The 27,704-nt window shown below is 36.0% G+C and overlaps 1 protein-coding gene and 1 long non-coding RNA gene across 4 annotated transcripts in view; one reads left to right on the top strand and one right to left on the bottom strand.

Moving 5' to 3' along the window:
* The window catches only part of LOC126054617 (uncharacterized), an 83,562-nt gene extending 77,892 nt beyond the window's left edge, over positions 1–5,670 (top strand). Inside the window, exon 3 of the long non-coding RNA XR_007511014.2 lies at positions 5,386–5,670. This is a non-coding gene — a long non-coding RNA (uncharacterized LOC126054617). The remainder of the gene's footprint in view (positions 1–5,385) is intronic.
* Positions 1–27,704, bottom strand: part of LOC110376548 (Krueppel-like factor luna) — a 128,324-nt gene that overhangs the window by 76,936 nt on the left and 23,684 nt on the right. The gene's annotated exons all lie outside the window — the stretch shown is intronic.

Below are 27,704 nucleotides of genomic sequence, written 5' to 3'. Positions count from 1 at the left end.
AATACGGCTTTCGTCGGCTTTCTGTCTGTACGATTTTCGTGGCAAAGGTAATGAACTGATTTTGTCAAAGTTACTGTTTGGGATCATTATAGATCCGCTTTTAAATTTCAAGAAACGTTTTCTTGTCAGGTAAACCAGATACTGGGTTTAGGATGTGAGAAGAACAAGCTAGATTTCATTAACAACAAAAATTACACCACAAGTTTTTCCTAACCATCTACATAACAGTTAACATTTCTAAAATGACAACTAAAACCTAACTGAATTCAGACATAATCCAAAATCTCGGCCCACCACAGCGACGGGTTTAAACGTGGCGAGATCCGCGGTATGCACTAGTATAGTTGTGCAAATTCCTCAACAACTATGTATGAGGAATGATGAATGTTGTGGACTTACCTACAGATATTTTTAGGGCTCTCAACCCCCTTAATTCTCAATAATTTGTTTTTGCTAGAGGACTTAGGCTTTTGATGTTCACCCCTTTCGGTCAAACGTAATTTGTATTTGATTAAAAATAGGAGACAGATAAAATTGAATTTCTGAATAGGGAGAGGGTTTATCACCCCATGTATGTACATATGCACCTACATATCTATATAGTTTTTTTTATTGAACTTTGTTTTTGGTTTAAGATAGCTGTTATTTCGCGTATATGATATGTTGCGGCAGTTTGCGCGATTTGATACGCTTGCTGCCGAAACTTCATATCTATATAGTTAGGTATTTATAGTCACTATTTATACAAAACGCGAGGGTCGATTTTGATAATTGATGCGTGTGACAGAAAGTATGAAAATTGGGAAAAATCGAAATGGCCAGAGTAAGCCTTTTTTACAACAAAAAAAAAGTATTTTAGACTTCTTAAAAACGACTTAGAAAAAAAAAAGAAAAAGTCGCGCTGTTGGCTTAGGCTCATACGGCGACTATGTGTCCTTCTAAAACGACGAAATAGCTGTCTCAGAAGATTAACCTCTCTAACGTCTAGAGATAGGGTAATTAATTAACAAGACGCAACCACACTTGCCGGCTAAGCCAATTATCATGCTAATTACATGCATTCATGGAAGTTTGGCTTCGGCACTAATTAATTATTACTGAATATCGTTTTTCCGCATCATTCACTCGGCTTAATTAGTTATTGATACGTTTATTTCAAGATAAACAGTATAATGAAACATTTTATTCCCGAATATGATTGGATCGTGTCCCAATTTTATTGGGTTCAAGTCAATATGACTTTAAACACAAGGACGTACATCATCATACGAGGGCTGCCTTTTAAGTTGTGTCGTTTGAAATAAGTATAGATATTCCAATGTGTTATTACCGTTTATTATTTTTTTAAGAATACTTAGCGAATTTTAATGTACTTTTGCATGCATTCAAACCAGTTTTTAAATATTTATTCCATTCCAAAGTGGGGGTAGTCAAAACGGCCGATTTGTATACGTCAACAGCTTCTTCAGGTGTGCTGAAAGGTAGCCCACGAAGAATTTTCTTAATTTTGATTAATGTAATAAAATCATTAGTGCTTAAGTTAGAGCTGTAAGGTGGATGATCCAATATTTCAACATTTTGTTAACTCAAAAACATCCGTGTTTGGCGGGCGGTGTGCGAACTTGCACTGTCATGGTGCAGTATCATTCCACGTCTTGGATATTTTTTTCTAAATTCGGTGATGACTTTTGGTAATCAAACAGTGGTAGACGAGTCAGCGGTAACCGTCTCGCGATATTTTAGTACAATAGTGGCGACACGATCACCCTTTGGCCAAAAACGGGGCAACCATTTTTTTTAAGTGCTTTGCGAGCGTACGACTTTGGTCGGTTTTGGCTCGTTTTGGAAGACCTAGACAGCTGACTGCTGCTTAGAATCCGGATCGTAAGCATATATCCAGGACTCGTTGCCACTAACTATATCATAGACCTGCTTTGACTCTCCTCAGTCGTATCGTTGCAGAGTTTAACGTCACCAACTTGCTCGGGCTGTTTCTTGATCGTCGCTAAGAAAATGTGGTATCCAAGGAGAGATCATCTATCTTACGCCAAGTTCTTTATGTAGGGTATTTATGACTGTGGTCCCTGAAATGCCCACGGATGCCTCTATTTCACCATATGCTACATGTTCGTCTGCGAGGATTAGCTGCCGCACAGCCTCGATATAAACTTGCATCATGGCGGTTTTTGGACGACCTTCACGTGGCTTGTCACTGAAGCTAGAGTGCCCAGGTTGAAATTCTAAATATCAGCGTGCTGCGGTCCCAAGGAATGGTGCTACATAACTAAATACAGAACTAATCTCTTTCTAGCATTGAAGTCGCGAAAATCCCCTTTTAAAGTAGTAGAAAATTATCGCACTGAAATTTTCCTTACACATTTCCATTTTTGCAACCGACCTGTCACCTTTGAATGGACGAAACAATAAAACTATTCGACTTATTTAAAAACATTATTTTGTTTTCGAATTCTAAATTCAAAAAGATTCAAATAGCATATATATTTTCTTTTAATAATCGCGGGAGGTTACCAAACGACAGAACTTAAAAGGCAGCCTTACGTATCATCTTTTTGCATTTACTCAATTGTTTTTTTTTTATTTGGGATCAGCGCAGCATGTTTTCTTCTTCCATACTCTTCTATCTGCCGTGGTCTCACAACTAACGTTCTTCCTTGCTATGTCAACTTTCACACAATCCATCCTTCGCCTCTTTCACCCTTCCACTATATCCATCCACATTGATACTCATAACTCTCAACTGAAGAACTCATATATAGGGCCAGCCTTAATTATACTTTAATCGTGTATCATCTATTTTACCGAGTGCGCAAAAATATGTCCTACTTAAATGATTGTGGGACAAAAGCAAAGCATGGTCACCGCATACAACTGCAGTATGCAGTACAATAAACGGGTTAGTTACAGTTAACTAGTTCAGTTGCAGCTAAATACCGGACTCTTATCGTGCATGCACTCTGTAATAATACTGTAAAGTTATGCCGGTCACTTTGTGTAGGTATTTCATTTAAAATAAAGCTATTTGTTACTCTAAACTTATGGGTAGTATGTACTTAAATTAGTAGATGCTACTCATGGGTTTAGAGCAAGCAAATCCTTGTGTGTTGTATTTTACTGTGTGTGAGCCGGTACACCCAAAAAGTATTAAAATGTTTTAAAATTAAAACAAAATGTAATTGCTCAAATTATAAAATTGTATCTGGATGCTAGAGAACAGCTGCTATGATCATCACTATAACAAATAACATTATAAAAGTAAAAGTTACTAGGTATAGTTGGATAGATGGATATGTTTTGTTACTCTTTCACTCAAAACATACTAAACGGATTTTGGTGCAAGTAATTCTCTCGGGGCACGGGTAAATTAGCTAGAATTTGTTATAACTGTGGTTACACTAGGCAAATCGCATTCACGTGGCATAAAGCCCCTGGGAGACCAATACCTAGCTACATACTATGTATGTTTGTATGTATTTATCATCATTGTACCAGCTAATTGGATATACATGACGTCATTAATGTGGTAATGACAGATTTTTCCTTATTGGCTCATTATTATTAGATTTTTGTTATTACCACCCGATCGGAGATTAGCCATTGTTTTCTATTATTTAGTTGAGAGATATTATTTTAATTAACGTGGGGATTCCCCTGGATTCTGTTTTGTTCAATATAAAATGTAAAAGATGAACATTTCTAAATGCAAACACTAGCTTTGTGCACAAAATCATCTAATTCATATTCGAGTGGGTCTAGGTTTTATCAACTAACAAGCCCTAGTGTCAGAGTTTTCACAAATCTGCCTAACGGCCTGTGACGTAAATTCTAACAAATACTGCTACTGAGTAACGGTTATAACCAGTTTTACGTGCCATCACAGGCACAGGAGTGTATCACTACCACCTTCCAGACTCTTTGGTTCTTAGTAACAATTTCTGAAAACCTACGATAGCGATTACCCCGACCCAGAAATCGACCTCATTGTATAGCAAGATTTCTACTCGACCCGAGAATCTAAGATACCACGTACACTGCAATATTGCTTACAAGCAGACTAACTGAGGAGTTATATTTCAGTAAATCCTCACAAGACGTGCTTCAATGGTTCAGACCATTACTCACAGCCATTAATAACTGCGTGCGAGGCAGATGTGTTGATCGATCGCAATGAGATTACGAAACATAAGCTTGGAGTGGGTAGCTGACAGAATTGTTGCAGAAGGTTCACTGTAGTCTATATCTATACTAATATTATAAAGAGGAAAAGTTTGTTTCTTCGGTTGTAATGGATAAACTCAAAAAGTACTGGACTGATTTTAAATATTCTTTCACAATTAGAAAGCTATATTATCTGTGAATAACATAGGCTATATTTTATCCCGGTGCGGGCAGTACCTCCCACGGGACGCGGGTGAAACCGCGGGAAAACGGCTAGTTACAATTATGACAGGAGTTATTGCAAAAAATATTTGAATTATACCTACCTATAGCCGTTTTGCATAGCTATTTGTTCTTTAGTTTTATTAAGGGGTGGGTTTAAAAAGACGGTTTTCTAACTCAGCGTAATTTCGATGATATGGGTATCGAATATTGTGAATGCATTCTATTATGACTGACTATTTAAATTCCTTTTAGATTTACTTTTTTATCATTAGGTACATAATGCGAAAGTGTAAACGTAAGGAATTCGACCTTGGTATTCAAGAGCATCTTACTTTTACATGGTGGTTGCATTCAAACTGGTGATAGAAGCATCGCAAGGACGAGAGGCCATTTAAATGTGAGTTTTTGCCAAGTAACTTTAACCTCTAGACCACCGCGAGTTTATTCACATTTTATGTATGCCCTCAAAGATCCCAATATAAAATAAGACCGGAGTGTACAATTGCGCATAAAAATAAGCTCGTTTCATGGCTAATACTAATTCATTGACACTTTTAACGTCTCAATCCAATTGGGCACCGTCACATGTTGTTTTTAGTGCCACTAAAAACCTATTTCTATTGCGTTTTAGTGTCTATTCTGAATTTTATGAGGTTTATCCAAAATTTGGGACGGCATCGGGTGCTTACTCCGTCGTTCAGAATATTTATTATGCTGATGTTGTAGACCGTTTTCACACAAGCTGATTTTCAGCAGTTTTAAGCTCTGTTCAGTAATATATTTAAAAAGAAATCACTCAGTTTTAGCTTCTTTTTAGTTTCAACGCACTAATTACCAGATTATCTTCGATACCATCAGATACATTTTCGTAAATTCAAATTCTTGTTAGGTAGACATAATTATAACCACAGTGCACATTAAGAAGACCAATCGCCCTTCATCCCAGAATCTACAAAAATCCTTAACAGCAATCTTTGTCCGCAGAATAAGCAAGATCTCAAGAATGGATCGAGGAGCTGTCTCAAATAGGTTTACACGTCTTGTGACCTACGCCCGAAACGCCTGGAGGTCCCTCCGTCGCGATCCTGAGAAGAAGCCAGTGGTAACAAACAATAACTCATGCATACGACACATTATATTCATGTATGCTGAGTACAAGAGAGCCAAGAGGAGAAATAAGCGTCGTTAAATATGTGTCACCATCCAGCATTCAAGTTTCATCATCATTCATCTGCTCTACATCGCCATCGACGACCTGGCTTGTTTCACCGGCCTGATACAGCTGTGGTAAGTCAAATTAACTACTTAATTAATGTCAATTATTAAATTCGATAGTAAGTTTACTAGACAACGCCATTATGAATCAATTTCGATTGTTATTTAACTACTTCTGTATTAGACTGCAATACAGAAATCTCTATTCTTGTATTTTAAATATTAAAATATTTGGAAGAATATACTTAGATAGCTCCAAAGAAAGATGGTTGTACTTTGAGTATAGCGACATTGTTTAATAAGCTCGATATCGAAAATATAGACTAGAGCTATGCAAGATAAAATTTTGAATGCAAAGAAATTATAGTTTTTTGCTAAATACAATCCCGAAAACTCTACTAATAACAGTCGCATTGGCGTATATATATTAACTGCGACTTATACAAATATTTGCACAAGACTTGCTCGATATACCTCGTGAACTGTCCATTCAACTACTATTAGCCATACTCCTTCAATGAGCAGTACCTTGAAATTTGTTAGCTCAGTTCACTGTTGTCTTTGAGTCATACGATTGGTATCTTATTTATTTACTATTAATCATACCTACAACTCATTATCGGGCTACAGATATAGTGCCTACTATGGTGATAATGCTATCATTATTATTACATCGGGTGTAAAAATATAGTTTCTTTATTGAGTAGCTTGACTGTTAATCTGTTAAAAAATTTCTACCAATTCTCCTACCCATCGCTCGTGGACCCAAAATTATCTTTCTGTGCCCAATATTTAACCAATCTTCAGTTTAGTTAGCTATCAATAGAAATTAGACATTAGCCCCTGTAATGTCAAATTCTTATCTCTAGTAAGCGAAACAACACATAGATTGAATATCGGGAACGGCTGTTTGTAGAGGCTCCTGTCCAGCATTGAAATTAAGGCTGATGATGTTTCCAATACTAACAAAATTAACGTGACCTTCAAAACAGCACATACCAGTAGTGTTATCTATAGGTTTGGCTAGTATATGTTATTTAACAACATTGTTATCGTTCGGATTTGACCTATTACACTTGACAGTGAGAGCCAAGCCGATTACATCGGACAGACAGACTCAGGTATTGAATTGAACGCGAGAAATGTGATTTTTCTATTCGTACTGAAGTTTCGCGAATAAAATTAGAAGCATTTCAACGTTAAATTAGAACCAATGGATTAATGAGTAAATATAACGCTTATTAATGTAATCATCTCACATATCATTTTTGTTCATTATCATCTCAAACTCAACTAATCTTATTACGTAAATGTATTATCACCTGCATATCTAATCATGTTAAGAAATAATGCACGAACAGACTTCGCATTAAGAACTTTCTTCGACGCGTTGCGTGATTATGAGTGAGTCACTGCAAAGGTCACGACCCCTCAAGATTGACGCTCACTCGCACCCAGCCCCGTTAATTGATACCTCCGAATTGGGACCAAATCTTGAGGTCAATCATGTTATTATTTTTGTCCTGGGGGACTGTTTTCAAATATACTTTGATCATTTGTCATCCTAACAAACCTAAAATCACCGGAGGTTCACAGAACAACGAGTAATTTTGGGAAACCTGAAATCTGTTTGTTGGAGGTTTGACGCCCCTTTATCTGGAAGGGTGAAGTTAAGCCTGCTAAAAGTCTGCAACTTTTAAAATTCCATACAGCCATAAAATCAATGAACTCGCAACAAAACGAAAGAGCAAATAAAGCAAGCGAACAAAACTTAGTGAAACCTGTGTAACCCTCACTATGAAATGTCAAATGTCGGCATCATTTAAACTCATGAGTAATCGCAATCACGGGATCAAAGATCAAAACTACTCTGACTAATGCCCAGTTAATTATAGTTCATTAGAAATGTAGCATTAATGTCTTAAGTAGATGGAATGCTATCTTTAGCTATGTATATCTGTATTTTGGTAAATGTGAAAAAAAATATCTCTGTACGATTTTTTTTTAGAGTCAGTGGCTTAGGCCCCAGTGGTCGAAGCACCCGTGGCCGACTCCCCCGAAAACTGTTTTAAATTAAATTAACCGAATCAGCCATAGGTGCTTTGACCAATGGGGGAGTAAGCCACTGACCCAAAAAAAAACTTAGAGATATATTCTTGAATACTACAACATAATAATTGAGTAATACAAAAAACACTAACATGAAGAGAATATTTTGTTTAATATTACTAAATTACTAAAAATAATCTCAAGTTAAGTATCAATTTAATACATTATAGCAGAGAGTAGACGACGATTAAGCAATGACGATGAAGTATAGGACGTTCTGCTGCACAGAAGACTGGTGATTTAAATAAGATGGCAGGCAGTGGATGACAGCGGACTGTCCAAAACCGGGATGATTAGCGCTCATTGAGGGAGGCCTACGTTAAGTAGTGGACACCAATAGGGATGATAAATGCCACATAAGTGCTAATAACAGACTACAATGTACACGAAATATACGCAAAATTTGAACCCAATATTACGTGTAGGTAATGTGCAAAGCAAAGCTTTTGTAATTGCCATGATTGAGGCCTAAAATATTCAAGAGTAGATATGGAAGCCCGCTACCAAAATGAAAGGTGGATTTAAATTTTGCGCGTCAAAATTACCATGTTCTGCTCACCTCGAATAATACGCTGTTTATGTTGTTCGTAATATCTCATTTTGAGTGTCTAATTAATAATGTAAATGGAGGCGATTGGTGATGATAATTATTTGGCATTGTTTTAGCGTTAATTTTATTGTTGGTTCGTTTATGTGTTTCCTCTTCTTCTTTTTGATCGTGATGATTGCTAACCTTACAAATTATGAAGTCTGGATTTGATCAAATCTTCCATTGTCATGGAATTCTATCAAACAAGATTGTCGTGATATTGGAATGGCCCATAAGGGACACGTAGAAAAAGAACGTGAAGAAAATTTTCTCGCTTTACCTACATAACGTACACATTCAGCATATTGAAAACACAAAATATCTACAAATATCAAAAACTGGTAAAAGAATCCACAAACCTAATCTATCACATTTCAAGAATATTGGAAACTAAAATAACTTTGTAGCTGACTCCGAACACAATACTCTACCATCCGTCTTCCGGATAACTTTGTGAATAATTTCCAATACATACGAATACCAATACTTTTGCTGTAACTTTCAAGACAAGTATTTTTCAGTCCAGTGTAGTTTCGCTGGAAAATAGAAGGAATATTTAGCACTGTCTATTTGAGTCATATATTTGAAAACAATGTAGACGGATTCCTGAAAAATGTAATGGAAATAACTTTTGCTATATTTCACCTTCCTCAGGTTAAACCGATTACTGACCTATAAACTACATCAAAGATTTCAAATACCTAAGATGGAAAATATGAAACAACCTCAATATAGAATAAATAACTCGATCCAGATTAAACTAGAATTAGCCCATCTGCATATTAAGTGGAAAATCACATCAAAGGCTTTGAGCGGCACTGGATAACAGGTTTAACTATCGAAGCAGCTTCCACCGAAGAGTTTCCGTCAATTATGTCAAACCCTTTACGTGTCAAACGGCCTTTGGGTCCAGGCTCCATCAAAGTGGAGCGACGCGAAGAAATATTTAAACAACCAAAAGAATTTGTACTGAGACGGTGGCGACGAGGTGTTTGAATAACGAAATTTTATCGGATTTTTAAAAAACGGCGCTATGATTCGATGGTGGCTTTAGGTATATGTTATACAGGGATTAGATTAAATTCGCTAACACGTAGTGTTTGTGCATGATTTGATATTTGCTATGATAATGGGCCCGTAACTCACACATTCTTTGGTAACTGACAAGATTCCATGGCGTTGCAAAAGTTTTTTATAATGAAAATGATATTATACCTAATTCAAATGCAATATTGTTACCCTCAAGCCTTCGAGACAAAATCACACAACAGAACTTTGGTAACCCCCTACACTAACTGTTAGGCTTTTACAATCTAATCACGGCCTCAGCTACCGTACCTCTTTGAAGGCAGGGCCGGATTAAGGAAGCACAACGTCCCCTTTTTGCAAAATTTAATTTAACGAAGAGTCTTTCAAAGAACTTTTATGTTCGAGATTGAAAAGCACGTAAAGACAAAATACTCCATGTATATTTGTGTTTCGAGTCTTTTAGGATCCCCTAAAAGACTCGAAAGAGGTGCTTCAGTTTATGCGGGCCCCATAGGCCCGGGGCCCGTAGATACACCCCCTAGCTACGCAGTTAATCCGTCTCTGCTTTATAGAACTTACAACACAGTAATGTCATTTGCTGCCGTTCTATGGCGAAATTGATGGCAATATATTAGATTAAAGGCTCCATGGTAATATAATAAAAGATAAACTGAAGTTACTCTTGTGCTACATTTTATCCGAAATTGAACTTCAAAAGGTTTTTGATGGACCAGTTTTTAAAAGATTAACCTCCGCACTCAGAGATATTTAATGATTACTTAAGTCACTCTTTAGCGACAGATTCTCATAGAAATTCTGCACTAAGGAACGGCTTAAGTAACCATTAAATGTCTCTGAGGGTGTCCATAAAATACCAAAACAAAAAAAAACATAATAACTGATACCTATTAAAACTAGATGGAAAATGGAGCATCCAAATTTTATTACCAATTCCCTAATTGTTGTAGCTTTCTATCCCTAGCCAATACCAATACTAATGTCTAAAAAAGACACAAATTAACTGTATAATTAAAAGCTAATGACAGCCCGGCGAGACGGCCTATCTTCGTAATGACTGGCAAATCCAATTACCGTTGTCCAGTTGAGTAATAACCAAATTAACGAGATCACTATTATGCACAAACGGATAGATAATTGGAGTCGTTGAACATGCTGTAATTATTTATTAGGTTATTAATTGAATTTTAAAGTTAAACTAAATTATTTTCGTTTTAAAATACGCCAAAAAAATCGTTTTTTCCCCGCAGTTTTTGATGGGGACCTAAATTTTATAGGGCCTATTTATCACATCAAAATGGTAATCATTCAAGAACGGTATGCAGTGAAAGTCAAAAATAGACTGCAAGTACATTAAATTACCTGTTTCTAGGCAAGGATTTTATTTAAACGAAGCACCTAAATCTACTGTAATTTAATGCTTACGAATTATCCTTATTAATACACGCTTAACTTCAAAATTACCGTCAATCATAATTAACTCACGATAAAAATGCAATTATCCATCACAGCAGATCAAAGTAAATTAGTGCATTGTCAATTCGGGGTCACACACCCAATAGAACAAATGACTGATGGCACAGCACCCGAGGTACTTGGGTTCAGTGCCGTCGCGAGTCAATCAGGGTCACGCACCATTTGACACGCCCTCAATAGCCGAACTCATGTAATGAGCACCAATCAATGGTATGAAATACTGCAAAATTGACGTGAATTTTGCACGAATTTAGGCTCGATGATGAAATGATTTTTGGATATTAGTATTAGGTCATTTTGTCACTAAATATTTGGAATGGTAGTTGACCTATGTAATAGATATTTTAGCATTAGTTTCACATCAATATGGTTTATTAAAACATATTAACAGAATTTGTTTCTGGACAGTTTTTTTCGTCACTTCTTCTTAGTAACAACCAAGCGCGGATCCAGTCCTCAAAAAAGGTTGTGGTCACAGCTACTAGAAAATCGGAACTAGAAACGGCTACTAGAAAAGTACAAGTCGGAGCATGAAAATGCTCATTAAAAATTATGCAAGTCTTGAAGATCCAAATCTATTTCAATCAATAACTTCTAGTAGCCAGTAAGCGAATATAGGGACGGTTTGAAGCATTTGGTGCACTTCTCAACTATTACCAGTGGCGGCACCCAAAAAAAAAAACGACAAAATAAAATTACGAACCAATCTAATAATGCTAAATATGCGATTAACGATATTTGACTTTTTTAATATATCTAAACGCATATTATGTATACTCACTATCAGTTCCGTCTCTAGGTTATGTATCGGGTGCAATCATTACTAAAGCGCCCCTATGTATGGAAAGATTGTGAGTAGCTTTGTTTTTTGCGCGAGCGTAGCAAGCCGGAACATTTTTAGATTTCGTCGTAGTTACCAAGTTATAAAACCAAAAGCGAAGACATGGTATAAAACTGTACGTTGCGCGAAATTTTTGAGTTCTGTGTCACAAACATACGCATAGAAATTATAAAAAAAGTACTGTGAAATTAAGAAGCGAGCGCAAAATTTTGGAGTCTTGGGACACGAAATCACCCAAACAAGGAAAAAAGAAGCTACTGCTAAGTGAAAAAACCGCGAGCGAAGCGAGCGCGAAATTTTTTGAGTTTTGGAACAAAACAGTACCAAAACAACTAAAAAATTTGAAATAGTGACTATTGTAAATAATAATAATTTTATTGTAATAGACAGTTGCGTTGCTGGGAAGTTTGTTTTGTTCTTCACCGCTTCTTCTCAACCAGAAAGTGCGTGTCGTGCGTGAAAGAGGGCGTTATGGGGGGTGCTACCCTTTTCTACTTTCAATTTTAACCTAAACTAATCTAACGTTTTCGACATTAGACTTAAACCGTAAAGCGAAGAAACCGCGAGCATAGCGAGCGCGAATTTTTGAGTTTTGGTACACAATAGTACCTCAAAAGCTGTTATAAAAAAAATATGGTGACCTCGAATTAGTAAACAACAGTCATAAAATTAAATGCATCAAAAAAAAGTCTTATTTTGTTCCCTAGTGTTATCATCAGCTTTTCGATTTCAAAAAACCGTAAAAGTGTGATGTGAGAAGTCTAATAAGGTTGTGGGCATGCCCATCGTGCCCACAACGGTGGATCCGCCCTTGGTAACAACGAGTTGGAAGCAGTTATTGGCGTGAGTTATAATATTTTGACATTTAAAATTGTGGTTTTCAACCTTATTACTTATATACTAGCCGTTTTCTTCCGGTATCACTCGCGTCCCGTGGTAACTACTGCCCGTATCGGAATAAAATATAGCCTACGTTGCTCAGGAAAAGACGAAGAGTGTAGCTTTTCAACAGTGAAAGACTTTTACGAATCCTAGTTTCGGAACCTTCACAGTAAAAACAAACAAAAAAATACCCTCTTTATTATATTAGTTTGGCTAATCAATGCTAAAGTTTATCAAAACTAAACTCCCAGCTGATCCATCAACACAGGTAATTGGCGAGCCAATCTAATAGGTGTTCGACACCGTCACTTGTCGCTTCAGAGCCAAGCTCCGATGCATAGGTATCTAATTAATGACCCTTTGTACTGCCGGCCGGGAGTCAATGACCTCGGACACTTGCGTTATCAAAGGAGCTGCTTGATTGTCTTGTCGGGGACAGATCAACTGTGAATTGGCAATCGGTTAACGATGCAGTGCGATACTGATTGATAAGGCATTTCACTGCGAGATATGTAGAAGCTTCTATATAAATCAGATATGATCTTGGATGAATGGTGAAGTAATACATTTTTACATAATAATGAGGTAATTGTTACGTGCCTAATTGAATCATTATAATGATAAGCCGTTTTTTCGTATAAAACTTTAATGAATAATTATGAAAAATCTTAAATGATTTTTTTTCCAAGGATTAAAGCTTTTATCAGTCACCGCATTTTAAATAGTTCTGTTTCCCAATGGCATTTATTTATCAAGGATAAAAGATTATAGACGCATTCAGAGAATTCTGTCATCTAGAAAGATAAGTCTTATAGTTAAAGGATTAAGTTTATTTCAGTACATAATACACAATTAATTTTCTTTTATGGCATGTTAAACGATGTTAATGCAATAAATAGCTATTGAGTGTTAATTTAAATCAAAATGGAACTCAGAGTCGACTCGCTCTAGTAATATTTCATTCGAACGGACACTTCAATTAAGCGATTAATGTTTGAACTAATTAAATCGAATTTTCAGTTCTATGTTCGGAAATTATTTAGGAATATATGCTAATTACGTTTATATTGTAGATGTTACTTTTGATAAGCAATTTTTGGCAAAATTAGGCACATTATTTGCTAAGCGGGGCTTACAAGGCGTGATGCCTTAGGTCCAGTGGCTATACAAAGGGCTCCAGAAGAAAAAGAGGTGGGGTTTTAGTCTAACACCCTCACGCAGCACCCACACCAAAAATTTTAAATCCCTTTTGCAGACTTTCTGTTCAGTTATTTTTATGTAAACTAAGCTTCTTTTCCTAAGCGCTTGGATTCGTTTCTTAGTAAAAATACATAATATTTTATAAATCTATCAAATAAACAAGATATTTTTCTGAAAATCTACTTTTTTGTTACGAGATACGCAGAAGGATTTATTAGAATTTCCAAGTAAATTGCGTTTGAAAATGTACGTGGGCGCTTAAAAGTGCAATAACCTGATAGTCTAGGAATTGCGAGGGATGTTCAATGCTGAGAATTTGTTCACAATTATATTTTACAAGTTTTTGCCAGTGGTTTCACCCGCATCCTGAGGAATCTACTTTGAGCACAAAAAGATGCTTACCTCAATAAATAGGTTAACGCTGAATAATCTTTCAAATACGACCAATAATTCCTCCGATTAGTGCATTCAAGCAAATAACCTCTTCATCTTAATTGTAATCTTAGTATAAAAGCTGTCATTTCTTTCACGACATTTCTCACTAGTAGGAGACATTATTCCATGTACTAAAATACAACAATTTTAGCTGGCTTTTAACAATTAGTACCGATTACATTCGCACACATTGAAATGAAACATTAACATACAACATCTTAAAAGGCACTACAAACTATTTCAGTACATTTGAAAGTTATTAACTACCGCGAACTCCAATTATGATTGAAAGTTATCTAGACTCGTCCAACCTCGAAGTGTTACCGACCGACCAAATTGCTTTCCGACTGAATCGGTCGCGAGATCGGAAGCTAGATTGCTGACAATGTCACTTTTTTATATTATTGAAAGAAATATTGTGTTTTTGTATGATTTGCCGATTGTGTAGGTAAGGGAATTTGACAAATTGGATAAGTATGTGGTAGAATTGATCACACATGTTTTGTCGATGGTAGAAGAAATGACTAAAATAATGACTTCTAGTTTTAGATTTTAGTAAGATAGTTGTAAGTATATATAGAAGTTACTATAGGATAAAAAGTATTACCACCTTGCAAAGCTAACAAGCTATTTTCATAATGAAAGTGCCACCAAAATCAGTTTTACAATAAAAGCCAAAAAAAGGGCCCAAAAATGTTTAACCCTATTTTTGAGTTTAGGTACAACTCTTTCGACCTATCAAAGTACCAGCTGTTTGTACCGTGACGTAAAACTAAATGTTAGAGGAAAAACTACAAAACTTCCTTAAAGTTTTGACATTTCAAAAATTCCGTTCCAAATTGTTTTAGTTCAGCACAAAACTGTATTGTTTTCATCTCTTTCCAATTGCATCGGTTAGTAAAGGACAAAACTATAGTTAAACTCGCGACCGATATTTGAATGTTTCCGCACGATCGCTTTGATGTCTATTCTGTACTAGTATTCTATTGGTGAATTGTATTAAACCTAAATAATTGTAGTGTAAAATAGTTAATATGACAAAGGCAAACATTTCATTAAAACTACTGTTTGAATAGTTCAGTCCCAAAGCCCACTGCAAATACTGGTCTATTGACCAACCTTACTCGAATTAGTATTATGCATATGTATAGCTGTACTATATTATTAAATAGTAGTTGAAAATCTATTCCTGGATACTACTGTTTTCTGATACCATAAGCTACTCGATTACTGTGAGATTGGCGTGATAAAGGTTTTTTAAAATAAACGCAACTGGCCACTGTTTGTTTTGCTGCTGATAAAATAAATAATGAAAATTAGATAAAAATAATCGTGCATTACGAAACTTGATCGTAATAAATAAAGCGCTCCTCGGTTTTGCGGCGTTCCACGAGCCAGCTTAACTGGACAGCCACATCGTCAATGCTCGTCACTCCAGAGCTTAATCTGTGGACTTTATTGACAGCCAATTGAAATTAATATTCCATTTCACAGCGACTGCCAACGGAAGATAACGGCAAAGGTTATGGGTCGAATTTTCTGTCGGCTAGTGTAAACTTTGATGTGAAAATCGGTAGAAGCCAACACGCTAAAAACGTTTTCATATTTCGTCTATTTATTTTTCTCGTGTTCAAATTACTTTCAGTTCGCGCTAAAATAATTAAATTCGTAAAATAACAGGAATCAAATCATAGTTAATATTTAGATCAGAATTCTACATAAACCAAATAGTAATACCATTTCCGATTTAACGATGGAAATACTACTCTCGGTATGAGTCCCGAGAACAATCAGTTACACGGAAACCTCAATATTAATATGCTGAAGTACTTACATATTACTCTGAATCTCTCCGTCTGTATGTTCGTTTTATCCGTGCTTAGTTCTCAATCAATATTGGAGTAATTACTATTGAGAGAACATAGTTTAAGCTCAAAGCTAGCGAAGTAATTATTTCCCAACGTCTTAATCAACAGATGGGTTCATTAAATCCTAATGAGCAATATTTGAGTTGGTAAGGCTGCGTTTCGAAGGTGGGATCTGAAGAGCGAAATCAGAAACTTATTGGGAACTTCCATATTAAGCCTTGTACAAGAAATGACCTACAATTTCCTACACTTTGGAATGCAAACCTTGATTGAAATAAAATAAGGAACGGCCGTTAGAAACATTCATATCTTTTACTGAACAGATATGGGCTGATGTTGATAATGTAGAAAATAGTCAGATTTTGATCGAAAGAGTTAAGTACACACGATCCTAAAGGAACATTAATGAGCTTTTAAAGTCTGACCCTGCAGCGGAAGAGAAGGTATTCAATTATAACCCCATCGGTGTCAACGTCAAGCCATCGGTGTTGCAAGCTACAAATACATTTGATTACGTCGCCTTTTAATAGAATAAGAGCAGTGGACTTGGACATATCCAGTCCGGCTACTAATTTTCACATCCAATTTCTAGCTCCAAATACTTTTCCAAACAGTTCGATCAAATCCTTATGTAGGTTTACACGGAAAACCGTGTATTACCTAGTCTTTCAGAATTTCCAAGTTTATTTCGGCAAAAGGGGCCGAGATTCGCTTGCAATTGGCAGATGTTTATCTGCTTTTACCGGACCACGTTCGGAAGCACTGCTTTTAAGGTTCTTCAGAAATCTTGCATCTACTGAACGATTTTTAGAATATTTTTGTGGAAATTGGGCTTCAAGAGCAAAACCACATCCATATGCTAGATTGAAACTGGGAATCGTAAAAGCTTTGATAGAGATTGTAAGGGGTAATCTATCGATATATTGAAGCGACTGTGATTCAGTGAATACTATTTAGAGTGAAAAGTCCAAACATCTTTAAAGTCTCTTTGCCTTATTGTTGAACAGGAGTCTATATTCCCGAATGCATTCCCATCATCTTACTTAAGATTCCTCACTAAACTACATACAGACATACAGAGACACTTAATGTAGTCCGTCGTTATGCCGCCGTCCATCGGAGTCCCAATTAACAGATACCGCAGTTAAATGCTTGCTAATTATGCATCGCTGCCATATTGTCTAGGTTAGTCTTAGGAACGTGAGGATAAGTAAGACGAACGGATCGATCGATCAGAAGTTTAAGATCATGTTTTACCGTTAATGGGCGAAAGTTTATGTCATGAGGAGTTTTGGGGTCTCGATTGTCTTTTGAAAATTTTTGGCTGTTGTTTCGTTACGGATCAGTTCATCAGTCAGGAGTCAGAAACCAGAAAGTCTGACAACCGGTCAGGACGATGAGGAGGATGGGGAAGTCAGATATAAGCAGTCGCTCCATGAGGTACACTAGTACTAACCTTTATCCGATTGGACTGTATGACGCCTCCAATATCGAAAGGAAGAAAACCTAGGCGTAAAAATGCTATGCACATAATCTCTCAATTCTCTAACTACATAAAATAAAAACTTCATAAAAACCTCTACAATTAATCGCCACGACAAATAGCTTAATGAGTAACCGCCCTTATGTATTCATGGTGTAATGGACTCGCCTTAATCGCGTGGTTCACAGATATAAATAGACTTGCCCCCACCCTAGATATGGGGAAACAGGTGGCATGAAATCACGATAACTTAAGCTCTTTTGTGTCTTTGTTGAAGTAAAAATACTTGTTTATTTTAAAACTAGCTGTTACAGGGAAACTTTCTTCCCGTACCGCAGTTAGTGTAGGTTTATAGCAGTGAGAGAATCATTCAAATCAGTTCAATGGTTCCGAAGCCTTTGGATTCAAACGACCATTGGTTTTCTCTAGCTAATAGCTTTATATTAGCTAGCTAGTTTTTATATTAGCTAGTATAGAGTATAGATGAAGGAGTGTTGTATTGTAAGGTGGGTGTAAAACTTGTATCATGAAAACATACTGAACGAATTTCCCTCAGGGTGGGAGTGTGAAACCGCAGGGAGCACGAGTGGTAAATAATGGTACAAGTGTGGAAATATTTTATTGCATCTAGGTAGTATATGAGCCTCTCTATAAGAAAAGCCTGCATAAGTTTAACATTAAAAAATATAAATGTGAAATGGAATTACATATTGTATGAATTTCAGTAGATCAATTTCGCTTATTTTTTTTTCAATGCTAACCAAATATGTCCACGACATAATTTTAAGTTGAGATCATATTTAGCTACTAATTAATATACAAAATGTATCCTTTTAAAGAGCTACGGCTGCTTTCATTAATTACCCTCCAAAAGGTAGGCACAAAATCGATATAATTAACTCCGCTGGTCCGTCCAAATGAAAGTGTATTCATTCCGAAATTTCACTATTCAAACTTGATTATCTGAAGGGGACAGGGGCTCTCCCATTCCCCCATTTTCCCCCATTCAAGGGTGGGTGGTCCCCTTGACTGGTATCCCGTCAATTTGTAGTGAAAACCCGTGGCGTTCCCATTGACAGAGCCATTTGACAATGTGACAATATATCCGATGGTGAATTTATGGAGAATTGCAAAAATAGCGGTGACGTCATGGATGTCGTGCCATGATAGTTAATTTTGTGTGTCGGATCTTTTTGTATTTGTACTGAAAAGTTGAACCTTATAATTGGAAAAAAAAAATGAATTTGCACGTGTTACTTACAGGAATTGAAGTATGGACAAAATGAGTAATTGACTTTTGCTTGTAGGTACTTTATTAAATTGTGTACACGACGTACACTTTTTTAAAGTAATTACATTTATTTTTAATTAATTAATGAAAAAGACACACGTGAAATGATGAAATATAATATGAAAATAACACAATAAAGAATCTTTAAAGCGCAAAATTAAAATCTCAACTTCATTAATTCCTGCTGTACGAAACGAAAATGACTCCCTGTTTTAATATTTTATCACAGCCATAATGAAAATTTTAATTGAAAACCAAAATGATGGAAGTTGCGTGCGATCAATGTTCGGCAAAACTGTTCACTTTGAGTGCAGTCAGAAGCACTGAGTGCATCAATGACTGGTCAAGTACATTTCAATAATGAAAACTGAATTTTTGTGCTGAGCCTTTTTTCTGCCAACAACTGTTGATTTAGGCTTGCAATATTTGCATTTGAATTCCATTCCCATAAATCGTTTGATTAAATCATGTTAACTAATACCTAAATTACACGAAGCTATTTAGTCAAATAATAATTTAATCTGAAATATTTGATCGTTCTGGGAACTTTAATTGACAAAGGCGAGTCAAAATGCACTAATTCGTATAACGTTAATTGAACCGTAATGTGATTAACAACGTGTGTAAATAGCAGCATCCCTTTGACTGTAGTGATTAGAATTAAATGTTAATTTATACTAATGTTACAAAGCTAACGAGTTTGTTTGAACGAGCGAGCTAATTTCGGGATATACTCGACCTATTTGAAAAAAAATCATCAAATGTTAGATAGCACATTTATAGTATCCATGACGATTTTCAAAACGCTAAAGAGTTTCGCTTCTCCACTAAGTGGATTTTATTAACCTGTGACTCACAGTTTCACCTGCCTGATATTCATTCTTTCTCTGAATAAGATCAATCTTAATCTATTGTAAACCTTACGCTTAGAAAATGGCTACCAACACATAGCAATTAAGTAACTAATATTTTGAACCTGCATAATATCTAGCTTGGTGCGAAAAGAGCTTCCCTCGGGCGGCAACAAGTTAACATATGTAAAAATATCAGCTCCAAATTAACCTGCCAATTACGAACAAAAGATACAAGAGTACTGTTACTGAAAAGGTAAATTAATTCAATTATAATGGCACGTGGATATCGAGTTATCGAGTGGTCGAATCGTGTGGGTTTTCACCCCCTATGACGTGAATGGACGACGCACCCTTACTGACACATACGCGCCTAGAAACACAAATTTTCTAAATACTTTAACCGTTTTTTTCGTGGTTTTGAGGATAATGACCCAGTTTCTTTGCTAATGATTTTAGATAGGACTGTAAGTTGTCTTACGTTTTAATTGGAAAGTATTGTAAGTAATTTTTAAGATAATATTGCGAGACAAATAATCATGCAATATTATCTTGCAGAAAAAATATTGAAGAAATTATCGAACATTAAAATATTTAATAATTAATGTTACGTACCGGCATTGCCGATGTGAAGGCTTATACATACATGTATTCCTACACGAGAAACAGCTAGTAGTGTGAGAAATTAGAACTTAATTTTAAATTCAAGTAGAAGCTCAGCTACTAAAAAAACATTCGTTAAATAACCGCTTCTATAAAAACGTTGCATAGTATCAACAGACTATGTTGTTATTATTAAAACAGTTCACCAGCTATGTTTCGAAATAGTTAGTAGCCCTGTTGTCGACAGCCCAACATTTCCGAACACAGACAAACACACAATGTAATCGTTGTTCTATAGTTACTTTTACAGGTAAATGTTAGTCCGACAAAGTTTTAACCATTGCAGTTCAAAGCTGCGACTTTTATGTTATTTTTGACTGTCGCGTTTCAATTTTTTTTCCATTCGTTTTGGTAACCATTCGACCGATATTTTTTAAAGTTCAATATTTTAAAAAAGCTGTTTTTAAATTTTTTGTACATTCGAGAGGGTTTATTTATTTTTAGAGATAAGAATAAGCAAGTATTCAGGCTTATCATCCCACGCTGCATGTGATTAAAAACATCTATTTTTTCCAAAGATTTTTTCGAAAATACAAGCAGCATTATAAAAGCAATTCGTTCGTTTTATATAGGTATATACGTGATTTCTACGTCGGCGTGAAACCTATGGTATGTTTTTCTATAGAAATTGCATCTCAATAGTCAAGCAATATAATCGAGCTATAGATATGTACTCAGTCTAGCTTTCAATATTTTTCATACTTTCGCAAAAGATTCTTTGAACGAAATGTAAAATGAAATTCTTCAGAACAGCCGAGATAATGCAATAAAAAGTTACAAAGGTAAAATATCAATGGACCGGACTTATTTTCCATACGATAAAACAAAAGGAAATACGTCAGAAGAATATTTTCAATTTCCTCAGTTCAATTCTGTTGATAGCGATACGAAATGGGAAGTCTATATTGCTGAGAGGTAAAATGCACCTTAAAGTTTGTAGATATGAATCGTTTTCGCATGAAAGATGGACGGTAGATAATGCTTTTTGTCGTGATAGTACTTTAATTAATTTTAAAGTTAGGCTGCCTGTTTGTCTGTGTCACAAAATACATTATGTCGGTAGCAACTACAAAATATTATATAGGTACTTTATAAAATACTAGCTTCCGAACAAAAGTGGTACAGTAATTTTAACAGAAATACATAGTACCCAAAATTAGTCTAGCTTTACTATTCGATACAGCTGCTGACTACAGGTTATTATGAATTACGCTCCATTTTTCAAGTAAACAGATGTTTCAACAAAACAGACGAAAATGCATGGCAAATAATAAAAAAATCTAATCCAATTAAAGCTCTGATATAAAGCAGAAAACCTAATTATTTCCACTCACTTTACAAATCGTAATCAACGTTTGCAACTAAGGTCTAATTCGTCCGACTATTTCAAAGTTAATTCATAAGCCTTTGCCATTCACCGTCTGAAGTCTGAACTTTTTATCAACATGTCTGAAACGAGTCTGCGAACTAATTGAAACTGCTGAAAACTTTACAGGAGCTGCTCTGCTTGTCATTAATTAAAACCTGAAACAATTTGCTACGAACCTACGTTGAATTGAAAATTGCAAGCTAATTAGTACTGCAGTATTTTTGCTGTTTTTTCGCGTTGATTTTTTCTTTTTATCTTTTTCTCTCGGTCCTGCAGTTAATTGGTATTTATCTCGTTAAGAAAATATTTTGCATTTTAAAACTTCTATCGACAAGACTAATTTTCTTTAGGACAAAATTCTAACGGCAATTTGTCGCTGCATTTTAAATACATGTGGTCAGCAAATAAATCATTTCAGATTAATTGCGTGACCAATTACTATTATTCAAGAGAGACAAAAGAAGATTAACAATGCTTCGCTCAATTTATTGAATGCATATTTATTTGCGAAACACAGAAACATATGTATTTCAAAATCAACGATTAAATCTGTAGTGGGGCCAGACTGTAAAGCCTTAGTAATGCCTACTGCATAAATACTCAAATATTCAAAGCCTGAATTTGTAATCCCTGTTGCCTAACTATCAGACATAAGCTTAAAAGGTCCAATATTTGTAGTATTTAACTATTCAAATAAAAAAAATACCTGCCTTTGATCAAGAGAGCGATTGATACAAAGCTCAAAGGCTAAAATTGGCTATCAAAAAGTCAAATAAAATATGTACTGTGTTGATATTTCGTCTACTGTGAATGAGAAAAGGGTAACCCACCTTTTTGAGTGCGTGGTTCCGTATGTCAAAAAAAATCACACTCATTTTTTTCGAAGGTTAGTATGAAAAAAAAATGAAAAGGCAGGTAACCTTTTCATTTTTTTATTTGTCTAGTTAAATTGAAAAACGCTGACCTACGTTTAAACCCACTTCCCAAATACAAAAAAAGAATAGGTTTCCATCATCAGATCTTCACCTGACAACTGTAGGACCACCTCAGAAGTACACCATATCAGACAAAAATAAAGTCTGAGTAATCAGTGAACATACTTAAAAAAAACAAAGATCCCGACGAATTGAGAACTTCCTCCTTCTTGGGTAGTCGGTTAAAAGGAAGAGGTTCTCAATTCACATGTTAGTAATATAAAAAGATAATGTAACCAAACAAAACTTCATAAAACATTGATCCTGAATGCTTGTCCGGTTTCGTAATATGTTCTGGTTCGTCAACCTTTCCTTTTGTTGAAATCGTGAGGTTTCATCTCAACTTGGGTTTAACACGGAGATTTTAACAAAGGAAAGGTCAATGTGCGAACTTATATTCTAATAATATTCTCTTCAAAATACACACTTGATCACTGAAAGATTAAACTTTGAAACTCCCCGCGAATTTACGCCATGAAACTGTAATACGTTTATAAGAGACATTTACTAACTCTACTCGTCTCTCGAGAGAACTATCTCACACAGATAAAAAGTAACCAACGTCGTTTCGTAGCTTAGAGACCGATTATCTATCCATGTACCTCATTTCATTTAAATCGGTACTGTAATAAAATCAGTTTGGCGTAAAAGAGCGACATATTAAATAGACGAATTTCGCATTTAGAATAGTAAGAACAACTTAACAAAATTACACATCTTAGGATAATTATTAAGGACTATGAAAACGCAATAATTTAAATATTACTGAAATTAAAGTTGCCTTAAAAACCCATCACTGACAATTTAACTTTATCACTTTATTGGTTGTTCGAATGGCCAATTAGCTTCAATTGAATACAGTACCCCGAAACTGTGGAAAACCACAGAATTCTGCAATAAACGTTTTCCAATATACAAAATGGGCTTTTATTTACTTACTACGAAATGTTGTGTGTAAACTCGTACGTTTTACTATCGGGTTCAAATATAAACGCATCGGTCAATGACCCCGTCTGTCAAAATTTAAGCCTCGACGGGTCATCAATCCATATGTCTGTATGAATATTGTATTCAGTCTGGATATGTTTTGACCTTCACATTTACTAGTGTATTCAAAGTTCATATACAGTATTCATGCAGGGATACCAAACTTACTTTTAATTTGGTAGGCGAAACATTTATCTTATCACATCATTAATTATATGAATGAAACTAAAAACCATTTAGGAACCTACTTAAACAACTCAAGCGATCTAAAACGAATAAAGATATTACAGTAAATTATACTAACCACCAAATTACAAAACATTTTATTTTTATTGGTCACGTAATTGAGCGACCCTCCTTTAATTAACTTAATGCGCACAGCGAACTGACTGCAGCATTTAAAGTGACATACCACGTTTTTGCTGTCACCTAAGTAAGTAGCTTAAGAGACATTTTCAAACGAAAGAAAAGAAAATTGAGTCACTTAAAAAGGCCTGAAGATATTCTAGGTCAATAGGCGCCTCATTAATAAAGCCCCACAATGGCCGTCTCATGTGATGCAGCTAATGACTTCCAGCCAGTTCTTTGGCCCAGACACACACACACATCGACAGCTCCACACATACAGGCATAGATAACAGACACGTGAGTCCGGATTACGTAATGGCAATGACCTTCAGCGCTTGTATGACGGCTGATACCAGATATTTGAGTACACTTTCACTTCGATGTATGTTGCTTGCGAACTTTATTTGGGGTCAGCAGAACTGTAAGTGGTTTTGGCATTTTCGGGTGTTCAAAATCGGAGTTATCACGCTTCAAGACCTACTTTTGAACGATTATCTTTTACTACTTATTTACGTGAAAAAAGTATCGTATGTTGCAAAATCAAAAGCTGAAATGCAAAGATAAAAGAACGCGCTCTCAAAAATCGGAATATCCAGAGTTACGACACAAATACCGTTTCTATACTTTTTATTGTCATTCAAACATTAAGGCCTTTGGCACACGCTTCACCCAACGAGATCTGATTGGCTTTCAACCCAGCTCTGGCTGAATTTCCACTTTGAAATTGGAATGCCTTCAAGCTTCAGTGAGGGTACTAATTGGAGACCCTGTCATAGCTTGGAGCGCAAAATTGCACCTTGATTGGGAACCTGCAATTGCAGTGCCGAAATCGGTATTGTTTTTTGTCCTTTTAACTGTGAAATAGGACATAGCTGAAGGTGGAATGATAAGAAAATAATTGCCAAAGGCTTTTGTAACTCTATCACATGTCCAATACCCAATTCGAACAGATTAAAAGCATACTCCCTGCAATATCAAAGATTTCTTCAACTGTTGGTAAATTACACTATCCCGGGGTTAAATAGGCTAGTTTCTATCCGGGTACAGCGGGACCCGGGTGAAACTGCAGGAAATAGTTAGTACTATAAATATCTTCCATTTATCCAAAAAACTACGTAAAAAGTATTCAAAAATTAGCCTACATATCCCCCTTTAAATAAAACATACCCAGCATCATTTCAATTTAAAAACCGACCGTTTATCATAATCAAGTTTTTTATTCGAGACGAAATCAAAGTTTTTATCGAGACGCGCCAACGGTCGAAACATATAAATATTTAGCAGTGACTCATACTGTGGTATGCTTGAGTTGAGAATGTTGTCATCGCATCGATGTATTGTTCAATTCAATGTTGTGTGGAGTTTTACTACTGTTTTTTTGAGACGGTGGAGTGTGGGTGGTGATGCAAAGACTAGCTTGGGCACGCTGTTTTACTCATTTCACGCGTCCTAAGGGAACTTACTAGCCTCGCACTCGGATAAAAAGTAGCCGTAAAAAGGGTTTGTATGGTTTTGGTTTAGTTGTTTCGACGTCAAAGCGCGATAGATCTACAAAATTAGGTACTATCGCATTTATAGTATTAGTTAGGATTGGTGACAGACAGGTAACGATGATTATTTATAGTTTTTGTCCCAATGTTTTGTATGAATTTTGACTTGTTTGCAACTTCAGTGAGTTTGTATGATTCCTAATTCCTCGGGGTCGCGAGTGAATCCGCGAGTAACAACTGGTATTATTCACGCATTATACACAGCAAACAGAGCTCAAACAAATGCTATTAAGATCAATCAGGCATCACACAAACGTTTTCAAATCAATACAGTTTTACTCATCACTGACATAATGACCTACAATCCTAATTAGCTCGACTTATTAATATACACAAGTAGTTTGCTGCGGATTCACTCGTGCTGACAGAACTACTTTACGTATTCTTTAGTAGTATAATAAAGAGGATTTTTTTGTTTGTTTGTACCGTACAGGCTCCATAACTACGTAAAATATTTGAAAAATTCTTTCAATGATCGAAAGCTACACTCTTCTTGAGTAACTGTTCTGTTACAGCCTTCTTATCGTCCCACTGCTGGGCACAGGCCTCCTCTCACATGGAGAGGGATTGAGCATTAATCACCACGCTTGCTCAATGCGGGTTGGTGATTTCAGACTTTATAGTCCAGGTTTCCTCAAGATGTTTTCCTTCACCTTTTTATCAGCCATTGGTGTCTAAGTATACTTAGAAAGTACATACAAACTTAGAAAAGTTGCATTGGTACTTGCCTGACCCTGGAATCGAACCCACACCCTCATACTCGAAAGGTTGGTTCTTTACCCACTAGGCCACCACGACTTCTTCTTGACGACGGCTTCTTGAGTAACATTGGCTATATTTTATCCCGGTGAGGAATGCAGTTCCTACGCGTCGCGGGAAATCGGCCAGTCGGAAATAAAAAGTTATCGATTCTTCTCGTAAATTAATTTAAAATGGTGAAACTCGTAGTAATTTTACATTCACAGTATTAAAAACCGCAAAACATCTGGAAGAGAGTAATAAAACAATATTATCAGATATTACCTCATCACTCAAAAGCGTAGGACTGCTTTGTTCCATCTCTCTCTGATTGCAGGGGAGGGAGAGAGAGAAAACTCGTACCGGTTTGACTACGGAATCATCATTATTTTTGGTGAAGCGTGTTTATCTGTAGTTTGTTGCCTAGGCGGCTAGGGGAACGTGTTTTGTAGGCAGAAAATATCATGGATTTACAAAGCTGTGTAAAAATCGTGAAAATATTTTTACCTTTTAGCAGTACAACATAGAAACACAACAGCTACATATATAACAGCCATAAAAAGAAACTGCTTACAAAGCCCCTTTTTATGATCCGACCCAAAACACACGAATAAAGTACGGCATCTTCATAAAATTCTACTTTCATCCAAAATCAATATTTTCTCAAGCCAAAGTCGTAATCAATCTACTATTACGCACATTCCCGCAATACACTACACATCTCAATACGTTACCCATACAAACATACTTCAATTTACTACTTTACGAACTTTGTTTAATTCGGGGGAACTCGGCGAGCCGAAAGTAACCGAATCCCCCCGACCTCCCCCGAACACGTAATCCGAACGAACAAATTGATTCAAACTTGAGTTCGTGGGCGGCCGTTGAGCCGAACGTTGCCGAAACCAGCCGAAGACACTATCACTATTTGGTAGGTCACTGTCAATAGTATCGACCAGTTTTGCGAGTGACATTGACTGGCTAAGTTCATTCACACTTCGTCTGGTTCAAATGCTTTATATAATTTGTATAACGATTATGGCGTAACGTCCCATTTAATAACAGATGAGGCACACACAATGGCAGCGGTGCTAATAAAACAACATTTTTAAACGTTTCTTTCAAGCAAGGCTTGATGAAATGCCAATACAATTAATATAAGAAAACAATTAGTTATTTCTATGTAAATTTTCGTCTGAAGGTGAAACGTGACGTGACTTGGATGGAAACATATTTTATTCTGAGTACAAGAAGCCTGATTCATAAATCTACTATTTGCGTCATTGAAATCAATACTTGAGTATGAAACTTTGTTCTTAGTGGCGGGTCATGTGGATAGTCTGAAAATGGCGAGCTTCGTAAGAGGATTACTGTAGATGGATGAGTC

The sequence above is a fragment of the Helicoverpa armigera genome, chromosome 1 (genome assembly GCF_030705265.1).
Source record: "Helicoverpa armigera isolate CAAS_96S chromosome 1, ASM3070526v1, whole genome shotgun sequence".
NCBI classification, from domain to species: domain Eukaryota; kingdom Metazoa; phylum Arthropoda; class Insecta; order Lepidoptera; family Noctuidae; genus Helicoverpa; species Helicoverpa armigera.
Note: the sequence above shows the minus strand (reverse complement) of the source record. Positions and strands in the feature narration are given on the sequence as shown.